The following is a 15,289-nucleotide window of genomic DNA, read 5'->3' on the forward strand; positions in this document are numbered from 1 at the left end:
AGACTGGTTTCCCGATAGAATATTGGGCTCCCCCTGCTTCTAGTTCTTTCCCATTAATCCTTGCCTTCCAGCAGAATTTGAGCCTGCAGCTAGAACTGTCATAAACATACAGCTAAGGGTAGCATAAAATCCCTCTTTACCCTGTAAAGGGTTAATTCCTCTTTTACCTGTAAAGGGTTAAGAAGCTCAGGTAACCTAGCTGACACCTGGCCAAAAGGACCAATAGGGGGACAAGATACTTTCAAATCTGGGGTGGGGGGGAAAGGCTTTGTCTGTCTGTTCTGTGTGCTTGACAGATCAAGAAGGCAAGCAATCCAATTCCGTTAGAATTAAGAAGTACTAATAAGGGAATGCATTAGTTTACTTTTATTTTGGCTTGTGATTTCCTTTGTCTAAGAGGGAGGTTTATCCCTGGTTTTGTAACTTTAAGGTTTTGCCTAGAGGGGAGATCCTCTATGTTCTTGAGTCTTTTGTTACTCTGTAAAGTACTTACCATCCCGATTTTACACAAGTGATTCTTTTACCTTTTCTTTAATTAAAATTCTTCTTTTAAGAACCTGATTGATTTTTCATTGGTTTAAGATCCAAGGGTTTGGGTCTGTGTTCACCTGTACCAATTGATGAGGATATTATTCTCAAGCCTCCCCAGGAAAGGGAGTGTAGGGGTTTGGGGGATTATTCTCAAGCCTGCCCAGGAAGAGGAGTGAAGGGGCTTGGGGGAATATTTGGGGAAGGTAGGGCTCCAAGTGGCCCTCCCTAAATGTTTGTTTAAATCACTTGGTGGTGGCAGCGTTACTTAATCCAAGGTATAAGGGAGAATTTGTGCCTTGGGAAGTTTTTAGAAATAAGCTTAGGGGGTCTTCATGTGGGTCCCCATGTCTGTAGCCTAAAGTTCATATTCATAAATGATCTGGAAAAAGGGGTAAACCATGAGATGTCAAAGTTTGCAGATGTTACAAAATTACTTAAGATAAGTCCAAAGCTGACTGCAAAGACTTACAAAGAGACCTCACAAACCTGGGTGACTGGCCAAGAATATGTCAGATGAAATTTAATGTTGATAAATGCAAAGTAATGCACTCTGGAAAACATAATCACAACCATACATACAAAATTATGTGGTCTAAATTAGCTGCTACCACTTGAGAAAGAGATCTTGGAGTCATGGTGGATAGTGTTCTGAAAACATCTACTCAGTGTGCAGTGGCAGTCAAAGAAGCCAACAGAATGTTAGGAACTATTAGGAAAGAGATAGCTAATAGGACAGAAAATATCATAATGCCACTATATCAGGGGTTCCCAAACTTGGTTTGTGGCTTGTTCAGGGGTAAGCCCTTGGCGGGCCGCGGGACACTTTGTTTACCTGAGCATCTGCACGTATGGCCGCTCCCAGTTCCCAATGGCCATGGTTCGCCATTCCCAGCCAATGGCTGAGCCACCACTTCCCACAGCTCCCATTGGCCAGGAACGGTGAACCGTGGCCACTGGGAGCTGTAAGCGGCTGTATCTGTGGACACTCAGGTAAACAGAGCATCTCATGGCCTTAGGGTGACCAGACGTCCCGATTTTGACGGGACAGTCCCAATTTTAGGGGACTTGTCCCACGTCCCGACCTTACATTGGTCGGGACGCACTTTGTCCCGATATCCGGGGGACCGCGGCAAGCCGGCGCCACCCACATGTTCTTCCGGGGCTCTGGGGCAGTGCTGCACAGCTGAGCTCCCAGCTGGTGTCCGCCTGCCGGCCGGCAGGAACCTAAAGAGTGCAGCAGCAGCCCGAGGCGCACACAGAGTGAGGCAGCAGGAATTTTCCACAGCTCGGCTGCATGCTGGGGGGGCGTGGCTTGTAGACGCTGGCAGTGGGCAGAGAGACTGAGTCCCCTTCACCCACCTCGACTTGACCCAACCCGCCAGCGACGCGACCCTCCAGGCTAGGAGCCAGAGCGGGGCCTGCCTGCTGGATGCTTGCTGCATGCTGCTCCAGCCTCCTGGTAAGCAATCAACTTACTCCTGCTTTTGCTGTGGCTAGTTGGCTGTATGTGTGCCTGGGGGATCCGCCAGGAGGCAGCAAGAGCGCGGGGTGCTGGGGGGGGGGGTTTGTAGAGTCGCTGTTCTGCTCTGCTGATGCAGGGGGCCGCTGGCCCTGGTGAGTACGGGGGCAGGGAGCCACGTTCTTTCAGAGGGGGCTAAGCATAGCAGTACCTACACCCCCCAGCCCGCTGGGAAGCAGCTCCTCTCTTGTGGAGGAAAGTGCCAGTGGGGGGTGGGGGCATTGAGTGATTGGGGGGGGTGAAAATAAAATAAAAAATAGGGGAGGAAAGAAATAAGCCAACAAGGGTGACTGTCCAGCAGGGTTGGGGGGAGGGAGGCTCAAGTTGTGACAAATGTTCTCAAGATTTCAATGAATCCTGTGTGCCTCAGTTTCCTCTAAATTTTGCATGGCTACCCAGTGGGGGAATGGCCAAGCAGGTGTGAAACCTGGAGGCCAAAGGGGGGACTCCCAGGGAGGGTGTGGGCGAAGTGACTCCGATTCTGAACAACTGCGGAGAAGAGAGCGGGGTGGGCTCAGGGGACACCCCCCGCTACCTCCCAGCTGGGGGCTGCAAGGCTTTAGGAAACGGGGTGAGCCCAGCCCTTACCTCTCTTGCTCTTGCCAATCTGCCCCGCTTGGGGGCAGAAGCAGCAGGTTATATGGGCTCGTGGTGCCCGAGCACCAGGAATATTCAAGGCTGGGGGCTGTGCTCCACCAATATTTGGAGCTGGGTTTCTCCCTTGGCTCTGCCTGGAGCGGGCCCCGGCCCCTGTAGGCCACCCCCCAAGTCCCTTCCCCCACCCCAGAGCTTCCCTGCCTGAAAGAAAAGAGCCCAGTGCCTCTCCCTTGCTTGCTTCTGCTTTGCTGTTGGCTGCGGCTGCTTCTGCCTAAGGGCTATCGCACAAGAGCAGCAGGAGGGGGAGAGGGAAGGGGGGATGGGGGAGGAGGCACACATGTGTTTGGCAGTCCCCCTCCCCTCCCCCGGCAACCACCTGGAGGAGACGCCAAGGGGACTTCCTGCCAGGAGACGGACATCTGGAGTGGATCTCACTCACCTGAGCAGCTGCTGGGGCTTCGGTGAGTGTTTGACCCTGTGATCCACCCACCCCCCCTCAGCCCCCACTCCTGCTCAACGTTGGGCAAGGGGCATCCCCATCCCCCACCCCAGTGAGGGGCAGCAGGCTGCAGCAGGGGAGGAAGGAAGCCACATGTGATGGCAGCCCCCTCCCCCCCCCGACCCCACCCACCACAGGGGAGATGGGGGAGGGGGGCTTCCTAGTCCTGAGCAGCTGGGGCTTGGGTGAATTTTGTGACACCCCCCCGCCCCACAGCCACCACCCTGCAGTCCCCACTCCTGCCCCACACTGGGCAAGGGGCAGCCCCATCCCCAGTGAGGCTATGGTGAGGGGCAGGAGCAGGGGAGGCCACACATGCAGGGCCGGCGCTTCCACTAGGCGGTCGCCTAGGGCGGCAGGATTTGGGGGGTGGCCACACCCCAGCCCACCCCAGAGCCCTTACCTGAGGGGAAAAACACGCAACTTAAAGATGGTGGTCAGTTTGGAATATCATTGTGTTTAGCACAATACTTGATTATTTTACACCCTTTAAAGTATATAACTAGTTGTATACAGGTGTTACAAAGTGGGAATGTTCTTAATGTTTTCTCTGAATATTGTGTGGGTGCCTCAGTTTCCCCTATGCAGTTCTTAAGGATCCAGATGGTGGGATAAGGGGGTATGATTGTTGTAAAGCCCTAGAGGGCCAGTGTGATGCCAGCTGCACAGAGAATGGCCAAAACCCTGCCTCCGGGCAACTGATGACCTGGGCCGCTCTCCTGCAAGGTGCCAACTGAAGTTGTTGGAGAACAAAGAGATCAGATGGCCTCCTAATGCTTGAAAAAGAGACAAAGGCCAGAGCAGGGAGTGTCAGTGCCTGTGCGGACTTCCAGGAAGCGCATGGTGTGGAAGGGGATGCTGGGATGCTCTGGAACCACTCCTTCAAAGCCAATCAGGACTCTGGGGGAGCCTCCTCTCTCTGAGCATACTGTCTCCAGGGCAAAAAGCTTACACCTTCCTGGGTCTGACCTCGGAGCATTCAGCATGCCCTTCCACACCGTGCGCTTCCCGCAGCGGGTCCGCCCAGGCAGGTCCTGGAGCAGCCAGTGGACCCTGCACTCCAACTCTGCAGTCAGACGTGACTCTCAGCCAGCCAGTAAAACAGAAGGTTTATTAGACGACAGGAACACGGTCTAAAACAGAGCTTGTAGGTACAGAAAACAGGACCCCTCAGTCAGGTCCATCTTTGTGGGTGGGTGGGGGGTGGAAAGCCCAGACCCAAGTTTTGGGCCTCTCCCCATTTCCCCAGCCAGCTCCAAACTGACACTCCCTCCTCTGGCCTTTGTGTCTCTTCCGGACAAGGAGGCCATCTGATCTCTTTGTCCCCAACACCTTCCGCTGGCACCTTGCAGGGGAAACTGAGGCACCCACACAGTATTCAGAGAAAACATTAAGAACATTCCCACTTTGTCACAACAGGTGCAACAAAATATAATACTGTATATTGAAGCAGGCATCTGCTTGATGTACAATCGGGATGCCATTGTCCCGATATTCAGGTAAAATTTTACATTTGGTAGTGAAATAGAAAATTAATTGATTGGGAATGTCCCATTAAACCTGATTGTGATTGGTTATCTACTGGCATTTTTGGTTTTTCAGGTTGTTTTCCGGTGTAACACAAATTTACGGTAGTGTACAGTTCTGAATCACAGTGCATACCGTAGGACAAACTACAGTGGGCACGTAAGAACACGTAAGAAGCACAGAGACTGCGCAGTTCTTTTCAGTGGCTAGCTATCTAGCTAACGGTCTTCAGCCGAAAACCCCACCTGAAATGGCAACGGCAAGGGAGGAGCCAACTACCAAAAAACAAAAGAGACAGTGCAGATATAGGACAGAATGGGAAGCCACTTACACCTGGATTCGGAAATCCTATGTGTGTAATTCAAAAGCCTTTTGTAAAACATGCAGGAAGGAATTTACCATTTGCCATGGCGGTGAGTTTGATGTTAAGCATCATGCTGAATCAAAAAATCATGGACAAAACACCCAGACTCACAAGAGCAATACCATAGTCTCACATTTTTTCAGGAAGCCAAATGAATCCTTCAATAACAAGGTTATCACTGTTGAGCTAACTCAAGTTTACCACACAGTAGTCCATCAACACTCTTATCGCTCGTGTGACTGTGAACTTAAACTGGCACCTACCTTCTATCCAGATTCAATGATTGCAAAGCATATCAGCTGTGGCCGGACTAAAGCGGAGGCATTGCTCAAAAATGTGCTGTCACCGCTCTCAACAGAATTTTTAAAAGACCTCAGCAAGCCAGATGGTCCCTATTTCTCAGTTGCCACAGATGCATCTAACAAGGGCAATGTGAAAACTTTCCCCTTATCACTGAGATACTGGACACCTGAACATGGGGTCCAAAATAAACTGTTAGACTTCTATGAGCAAAGCGAAGAGACCGCAGAGGCAATAAGCAACATATTACTTGAAAAACTTGCGACACATAAACTAGACCTAAACAAACTGTCTTCCTACTGTGCTGATAATGCAAATGTGAATTATGGAAAGCGACAATCAGTGTACCAGAATTTAAAAAAACAAAATGAAAATATCTTGCCAGCAAACTGCCCTGCCCATATTGTGCACAATGCCGTGAAACATGGTAGCAATACCCTACAAGTTGACATTGAGATTCTGGTGATTAAGATGTTCAATCATTTCAGCAGTTCTGCTAAGAGAGTAGCAGCACTGAAGGATATGTTTGACTTTGTGGATATGGAGTATGCCACTTTACTGCGCCATGTTCCGATGCGCTGGTTGAGTCTTTTCCCAGCTGTAAATAGGCTTGTAAATACATGGCAGGCTGTTAAGTGCTACTTTGTTTCTCTGGGCAGTGAGAAGTGCCCAAAATTTCTATGGATGCTGTTCTCGGACAGGGAAAACGGTGAACAAGGTGAGGGGCCTAGCAAAGTTGAGGTTCATCTGTTTTTCCTCCAGAATGTCCTGAAAATCTTCAATGATACTGTGCTCTGTTTGGAAAATGAGAGTATGACAGCATGTGAACTGTATGCCATAATGAATACTCTGAGAATTAAACTTCAGCAACGGAAAAATGACAAATTCTTTGGCTCCAAAGTTGAAAGTGCATTAACTGAGATGCTGTCTGTCACTGTTGCATGTCTCCAGAAAGACTTCCTGAACTTTTACAATGTGTCGATCCTATATTTGGAGAAATGGTTTGATTTTTCAACAGCTGGCTACTGGTTCAATACCCAGTGCTTGAACATCAAAGTTAATAGGATATTCGAATTCAACGATCTGTCTGCAGCCGTGACAGCTGTAAACCTTCAGAAAACAGTGGATCTTGATCAGCTCTATGATGAGTACTGTATCATCAAAGACATCAACTCCAAGTTGGAGCCTGGAAACTATTCAGTTGGGGAACTCTGGTCTCAACTGCTGAGAAACAAGGACAGTAGCACTGAATTCCCGAACATGGCAAAGCTGTTGTCATATGTGCTCAGTATACCCGTAAGCAATGCATACTCTGAGCGTGCATTTTCAATCATGAAAGGTGCATGGACTGATGTCTGGAATCGAAGCAGCATAGACTTGGTGCGGAGTGAAACCCTTGTCAAAATGAATTTCCAGATGAGTTGCAAGGACTTCTACAGCTTTGTGATTGCCCAGAAGCAAGTTATGGCTATGGCAAAGTCAGCCAAAAAGTACTAGATTTCTGGCATATCTGAGAGAGATGCAAATTGGGAAGTTGATTTATTGACTGAATAAAAAACCCGGCCCTTTACCCCTGTTCTTTGTTTAGTGTACAAATAAATCTGTATGTTTAAATATGTATTATGATTAAGTCTATAATTTAGACTCACTGATTCCAGACCTTTGTGATGTAGTTTGCTTCAGCTGTCAGTGGCTGAAGCTGCGTCTGAAGGCAGGACTGGGGCCTCCCCTCTGTGACTGCGGCTGGAGCCAGACCTAGAACCAGGACCCTTCACTCCCCTGCCCTGCAACTGGATCTGACTTTGCAACCAGGATTCTGTGCCCCTGTCCTGCAGCTTCAGGCGGGGGCTGGAGCCGGAGCCCCGTGCCCCTGGCCCCATGGCTTCTACTGGGGGCTGGAGCTGGGGCCATGAGTCCTTGCCCTGTGTCTTGTGGTGCGGGCTGCAGCAGGGGCCGTACAACCCCTCTCGCAGCTTGCTAGGGCCCCCCCTCATGGCTGTGTGCACCTGTGTCTGTCATCGTCATCTCCCCCCCCCCACTCGCCCAATGTGTCCTGATATTTCACTCTTGCGATCTGGTCACCCTACATGGCCTGCCAGGGGCTTACCCTGAACAAGCCACAAACCAAGTTTGGGAACCCTTGCACTATATGAATCCACAGATTTCCATACCTGGAATGCTGTGTTCAGTTCTGGTCGTCCCATCTCAAAAAAGATATAATTGGAGAAGGTACAGAGAAGGGCAACAAAAATGATTAACAGTATGGTACAACTTCCATGTGAGGAGAGATTAAAAAGACTAGGACTGTTCAGCTCAGAAAAGAGATGACTAAAGGGGGATACAATAGAGGTCTATAAAATGATGAATGGTGTGGGGAAAGTGAATAAGGAAGTGTTACACTGCTCTAGAGCCAAAATGCTTCTGAAATAAATGTAGTCAAACTTTACTAATTCTGGGTCACTGAGAACGAAAATGATGCTTAAAATTGTTGATTGGCTCTAGTTTTCAAGATATGCTATTGGGCCAGTATATACGACCCTTGACTTGGGAATGGCGGAGGATAAATGAGTTATAAAGGGAAGGGATCTCAATTTAAACCAGAAATGACTAAAATACATCTTTGACTGGATCTATGAATAAATCTATGACTGGGTTTGGACAGTACTTGCTTTTTAGGCAAAACAATGAATGATGCAATCTGAAGCTAGTATTGCATCATACATGATATGAATTGCATCATGTTATTCCTAGAAGTCATGGATGATGCAATCATAACGAAGCTTACATCACTCTGCTGAACAAATTGCCCTATATCAGCTCTAGAAATCATACAGTGTCATGCTCTCTTATTTGTCAGTGTTTCATTTTGCAAAGGGACACATTTCTGTTTAGCCAAAGTGACCAGAGATGCCTCGTACTTGTGTGAACAGTGCAGATAACTTCTGCTATGTTTGTGGTGAAGTGACTTTTGCATCACAAAAGCGCAGTATAACCACTATGGTTAAGAAAGCCTATCACCTTTATTTTGGCTGCAAAATTGGAGATCGGGGCAAGAGGTGGGCCCCACACATATGCTGCAACACTTGTGCAACAATCTTTGCCAATGGTTGAACAGGGAAAGGAAATCTATGCTTTTGGCACTGCCAATGACTTGGAGAGAGCCAACAGATCATACCAGCAATTGTTACTTCTGCATGGTGCCTCCAGTTGGGAAAGGTGTGTCAAAGAAGAAAAAATGTACTGTGTATTATCCAAACATTCCATCAGCTATATGCAGTACCCCACGGAGAAGGACTGCCGGTTCCTGATGCACCAGAATCATTCTCACTTGAGTCAGACGAGGAAGAGGATGAAACTTCTGGTCCTGAACCATCAATGTCACAGGACCCACATTTTCTCCCATCCTCCTCCTCTGAACCACACCTCATAACACAAGGTGAACTGAATGACCTTGTCAGATTTGGAACTACCCAAGAGTAAGGCAGAGCTGTTGGGCTCCAGACTATAGCAGTGGAACCTCCTGGCAGGTGATGTTAGGGTTTCCATATTCCATGACCATCAAAAGGATCTTGTTCCATTCTTCTTCATGGAAGGTGATCTTGTAGCCTGCAACAACATCGATGGTGTGATGGCAGCCCTCAACATCGTTCACGATCCAGATGAGTGGAAACTGTTCATTGATTCATCGAAGACGAGTCTTAAAGTTGTTTTACTGCATAATGGCAATGTTTTGCCATCAATTCCAGTTGGTCATGCAGTCCATATGAAGGAAACCTATGACAACAAGAAACAACTTTTGAGGTGCATAAACTATGACCAACATCAGTGGCAGCTTTGTGGTGATCTGAAGGTTGTTGCTCTCTTGCTTGGTCTGCAGACGGATACACAAAGTACTGCTGTTTTCTCTGCAAATGGGATAGTCGTGCAAGAGATTCCCACTACATCAAGAAAGATTGGCCACTCCGACAGTCATTGGAGCCTGGGAGGAAAAGTGTTCAGCATCCACCATTTGTTGAATCAAGGAAGATTTTGTTATCACCCTTACACATCAAGCTGGGTCTGATGAAGAACTTTGTCAAGGCCATTGACAAAACACAAGCAGCTTTCAAGTACCTCCGTGGAAAATTTCCAAGGTTAAGTGAAGCTAAGATAAAGGAAGGTGTCTTTGTTGGTCCTCAGATTCGTGAGCTTCTTCGAGATGATGCATTTGACCATGCACTGCGTGGCAAGGAAAAGACGGCACGGAAAGCCGTCCAGTTAGTGGCAATAAATTTTCTCGGAAACAACAAGGCAGACAACTACAGGTTGTTGGTGGAAAACCTCCTCAAGGCATACAAAAGCCTTGGTTGCAACATGTCACTAAAGATACATTTTTTGCACTCTCATCTAGATTTTTTTCCACCGAACTGCGGAGCAGTGAGCGACGAGCACGGCGAGCGATTTCACCAGGACATTGCAACAATGGAGAAACGCTATCAGGGCAAATGGAGCCCATCAATGCTTGCAGACTATTGCTGGACAGTGACAAGAGATGCTCCATTTAATGAATACAAGAGACAAGCCAAGAAGCGCCGAGTAGACTCTGAATAGGACTAAACTATGTACATAATAGTTTTTTGCCTTTTGTTTCATAATACATTTTATTTATATAACCCTTTTGCTGATTTTTAAAGTGTTACATAAACAGGACAGGTGAACTATTATCATGTAAAGCAACCATAAACACATGAAAAGACATAGGTTTACAATTTATGATTAAAACTCTACTATCTACACAATATACATAGACATAAAATGTAAAAATGTAAGTATCTTAGAAACAGTAGCCAATCAGTTGTTTTAATTGTCATATTTGAATTCAGCACATCAAAATACATAATAAATAGCACATTTTATCTCTGAACCAGACGACTTCTCAAAAATTGTAGACCAATGTTATTTACCCCTTCACATAACACAGAAACCAGGGTCACCCAATGAAACTAATAGGCAGTAGGTCTGAAATAAACATAAATAAGTATTTCTTCACACAACACACACACAGCTTGTGGAACTCATTGCTAGGAAATGTTGTAAAGGCAAAAAGTATAACTGGGTTCAAAAAAGAATTAGATAATTTCATGGAGGATAGGTCCATAAATGGCTACTAGCCTGGATGATCAGGGACACCATCCCATGCTCTGAGTGTCCCTAAACCTCCGACTTCCAGAAGCTGGGACTAGATGACAGTGGATGGATCACTCGATAAAGTGTTCTGTTCTGTTTGTTCTCTCTGAAGCATCTGGTGCCCACCATGGTCAGAAGACAGAATGCTGGGTTAGCTGGACTATTTGTCTGACCCACTATGGCCATTCTTATGTTCTGAACAAAAGACTTCCGAACACAAGCTCCAAAGAAGTAAGAGACCCCCTACCACATGCACATTATGACATTGCTGGTTATATGACTCTGTAATTAAGGTTGAGTTTTGCTGTGTACTTAAAGCAGGAATTAAACCTCTTTGTTCTGTAGAAAAACATATAGTGTATCCTATTCAAACTTAGGGCATTTACACTTTGAGTATCAAATTAATTTTCTGAAAATGTACAGGTAAATCCATTAACTAGTTTGTAAGATAAAATTAACAACTAGGTCCTTGGAAATTTAGCATCTGAGTCAGGTCTTCCTTTGTAAACAATGATCTTAATCTCAGAATAATGCACATACTTTAAACTTTCCATGTAGTTAAAATTAATCAAAGTATTATGCATAGGCTATATTTGAAGAAATTAGGATTTAATTAAGTTGTTAATGATTGTTGTATGTTATTGATATGATTATTTGCTGATCTTAAACACAAAAACGAAGTTTACAAGAAGTGGAAGATTGGACAAATGACTAGGGAGGAGTATAAAAATGCAGGCATGCAGACGTGAAATCAGGAAGGCCAAATCACACGTGGAGTTGCAGTTAGCAAGAGATGTTAAGAGTAACAAGAAGGGTTTCTTCAGGTATGTTACAAACAAGAAGAAAGTCAAGGAAAGTGTGGGCCCCTTACTAATTGAGGGAGGCAACCTAATGACAGAGGATGTGGAAAAAGCTTATGTACTCAATGCTTTTTTTGCCCTTGTCTTCACGAACAAGGTCAGATCCCAGACTACTGCATTGGGCAGCACAGCATGGGGAGGAGGTGACCAGCCCTCTGTGGAGAAAGAAGTGGTTCAGGACTATTTAGAAAAGCTGGACGAGCACAAGTCCATGAGGCCGGATGCACTGCATCCGAGGATGCTAAAGGAGTTGGCGGATGTGATTGCAGAGCCATTGGTCATTATCTTTGAAAAGATCGAGGGAGGTCCCGGATGACTGGAAAAGGGCTAATGTAGTGCCCATCTTTAAAAAAAGGGAAGAAGGAGGATCCAGGGAACTATAGGTCAGTCAGCCTCACCTCAGTCCCTGGAAAAATCATGGAACAGGTCCTCAAGGAATCCACTTTGAAGCACTTGGAGAAGAGGAAGGTGATCAGGAACAGTCAACATGGATTCACCAAGGGCAAGTCATTTCTGACCAACCTGATTGCCTTCTATGGCGAGATAACTAGCTCTTTCGATATGATGAAAGCAGTGGATGTGATATACCTTGAATTTAGCAAAGTTTTTGATACGGTCTCCCATGGTATTCTTGCCAGCAAGTTAAAGAAGTATGGATTGGAAGAGTGGTTTATAAGGTGGATAGAAAACTGGCTAGATCATCGGGCTCAATGGGTTGTGATCAACACCTCGATGTCTAGTTGGCAGCATGCCCCAGGGGTCAGTCCTGTGGCTGGTTGTGTTCAACAGCTTCATTAATTATCTGGATGATGGGATGGACTGCACCCTCAGCAAGTTTGCAGATGACACTAAACTGGGAGGAGTGGTAGATACGCTTGTTGCCGGCCCAGAGGTTAGAAAATATTTATTCATAAGCTGGATAAGAGCCTCTCTGCCTGCGTGGGTGGTTTGATGCAGTTTCTGCAACACTGGTCGGATCAGGCCCTTGGGCAGGAGGATTTTTCCCTCTGTGGAATAAAGCCATCCATCCTTTTCCTGGAGACTCAGCCTGTCAGCCAGGTTTCTGTCATCATGGGAGTACTGAGGAGCTGCAAGCTCACCTACTAATGGGATGAGGGCATGCATTTGGGCATTCTCCTCTGTTGGTGACTTCAGGGTAGCAGCACGCTGGGCTTCCCTGTCTGCTCTGGCATTGCCCTTGGTTACATCTTGATCTTCCTTTTGATGGGCTCTGCAATGCATCACTGCTACTGCTGAGGGGAGTTGTACTGCCTCTAACAGCCGGAGAATTTGAGACCCATGCTTAACTGGGGAGCCTTGGGCTGTTAGCATTCCCCTTTGCTTCCACAGACCAGCGTGAGCATGCAATACTCCAAAAGCATACTTTGAATCAGTAAAGATATTAACCCATTTGTCTTTTGCCAGCTCGAGTGCATGAGTCAGGGCCACTAGTTCAGCAAGCTGGGCAGATGTCCCAGCAGGTAAACTTTCAGCTTCCACGGTATCATGAAGTGTCACAATAGCATAACCAGCCCTCCTTTGCCCATCCACAACGGCACTACTGCTGTCGGTATACCATTCCAAGTCAGCATTTGGGAGTGGTTGATCTTTTAAATCTGGGCGGCTGGAGTATTGTGCATCTATGATTTCCAGACAGACATGTTCCTGCTTTTCTGTCTCTGGTAGCAGGGTAGCTGGATTAAGGGAGGGACAGGTTTGCAGGGTAACTTCAGGATTGTCTAACAGTTTTGCCTGGTACCGAGCAACCCGAGCCTGTGTGAGCCAGAGACCACCCTTAGTATCCAGCAGGGCTTGAACCATATGGGGAATATACACTTGCACAGTTCCTCCCAGTGTCAGTTTTTCAACTTCCCCAAGCACTAGGGCAGTGGCTGTGACCACCCTCAAGCATGCTGGCCACCCCTTTGCAACTTGATCCAGTTGTTTAGAGAAATATGCCACGGGACGTTTCCAAGTGCCTAATAACTGAGTAAGCACTCCCAGGGCTATCCCTTTCCTTTCATGCACATACAGTTGGAACGGCTTAGAGAGATCCGGCAGACCCAGGGTTGGGGCTTCCATCAGCTTCCTTTTCAAGATTTTAAGTGCCCTGTCCGCTTCTGGGGACCAGTGAAAGGGGTCATGATCTGCTCCCTTAACACATTCATACAGAGGTTTAGCCCACAGTCCATACTCTGCAAAAGCCTGCCATGCCCAAAAATGCCCTGAGCCGTTTACAGTTGCTAGGGATAGGAACTTGGCAGATAGCCTCCTTTCTTTCATTTGAGAGCTGCCTCTCCCCCTATCTTATGTGAAATCCCAGATACTGTACTTCTGAGAGAGCAATTTGAGCCTTGCTCCGAGCTACCCTGTATCCTCGGAGTCCAACAAAGTTCAGGAGACTCACAGTGGCTTTGAGACAAGGGATTAGACCCACAGCAGCAATTAGCAAGTCATCTACATATTGCAGGAGCAGGACTCTGTCCGAATTATTCCACTCCTCCAAGTCTCTGTCCAGAGCCTGGCCGAACAGAGTGCGGGAATTTTTAAATCCCTGGGCCAATACTGTCCAGGAAAGCTGCTTTTTAACCCTTCTGTTGTCCTCCCACTCGAAGGAGAATATCTCCTGAGATTGGGTGTCGACTGGAATTGTGAAAAAAGCGTCTTTTAAATCTAGGACCGAGAAATGGGTACACTGCCCCCCTATTGAGGCCAGCAGTGTATATGGGTTTGGAACCAGGGGGTGCAGAGTCTTAACCCGTTTATTGACTGCCCTGAGGTCCTGTACCAGCCGATACATGCCATTGGGCTTTTGCACGGGCAGAATGGGGGTGTTCCAAGCTGACTGGCATTCTCATAGTACACCGTACTCTAGGAACCAATCTATAGTCTCTTGCAGTCCCTCTCTGGCTTCCCTCTTAATCGGATACTGTTTGATTCGCACTGGGCTTTTTCCTGGAAGGAGCTGAATATGAACAGGGGTTTGATGGGTTGCCTTCCCTGGGACCCCTGATGCCCAGACAAGGGGATACACCTGGTCCTCCCACTGGTTCCACTCTGGGGCTTGCATGGCTGAGGGTTCAACTGCAAGGGTCATTATCCAAGCATTCTCAGGGGGTAAGGTGAGAGTTATATCATCTTGAGTGAAATGCAGGGTGGCACCCAAGCGACAAAGCAGGTCCCGTCCTAGTAGGGGTGTTGGACAATTGGGGAGGTAAACCAGCTTGTGAGATACAGTTCTGTTTCCCAAAGCACATTCCACTAGAGCATACACTGGGCACTTAGTTCCTTTCCCTGTGGGACCCACCACTGTGAGGGAGTCTGCCACTGGCAGCTGAAGGGGTTGATTTACAGGTCCGTGCTGCTCCATAGTCAACTAAAAAGTCTATTTCTGAATTTCCCACCCTCATTTTTACTCAGGGTTCCGGGGGCAGGACGGTCCGTCTCCCCTGACACCCCTAGTGTTGATCCTCCGCTGCCATCATAGGGGGTACCTTCCCTTCCAGGGCACTCATTTTCCAATGTCCCTCCTTTCAGCATATGGCACACTGGTTGTGACCCAAGCACCTCTCCTGGGAACCGGGGCGCCCATGTCCACGACCTCTCATTCCCTGGCCCCTTTCATCTTTCTGTGACCTTCCTCTGCCACCGGCCTGCACCGCTGCTACCATCATTTTCACTTGCTTCTTTTCCTTCTCTCCCTCTGTAAGGGTGTAAGCCCTATTTGCAGTCTCCAAAATCTGAGTGTAGTGAGGCAGCCTGGCTCCCAGTCGCCCCTGCGAGGGACCAGCCAGAACAGCCGCTAGAGTGGGCGGAGTCACCCAGAATTCAAGGGGTGGGACAAGAAGTATAAATGCCCGGCCCCAGCGCTCAGTTGCCGTCCGACCGCGGGAGACGACAGACGCTGGTGCCCGAGCTCCTGCTGG

Source organism: Malaclemys terrapin, chromosome 1 (assembly GCF_027887155.1).
Source record: "Malaclemys terrapin pileata isolate rMalTer1 chromosome 1, rMalTer1.hap1, whole genome shotgun sequence".
Taxonomy (NCBI): Eukaryota; Metazoa; Chordata; order Testudines; family Emydidae; genus Malaclemys; species Malaclemys terrapin.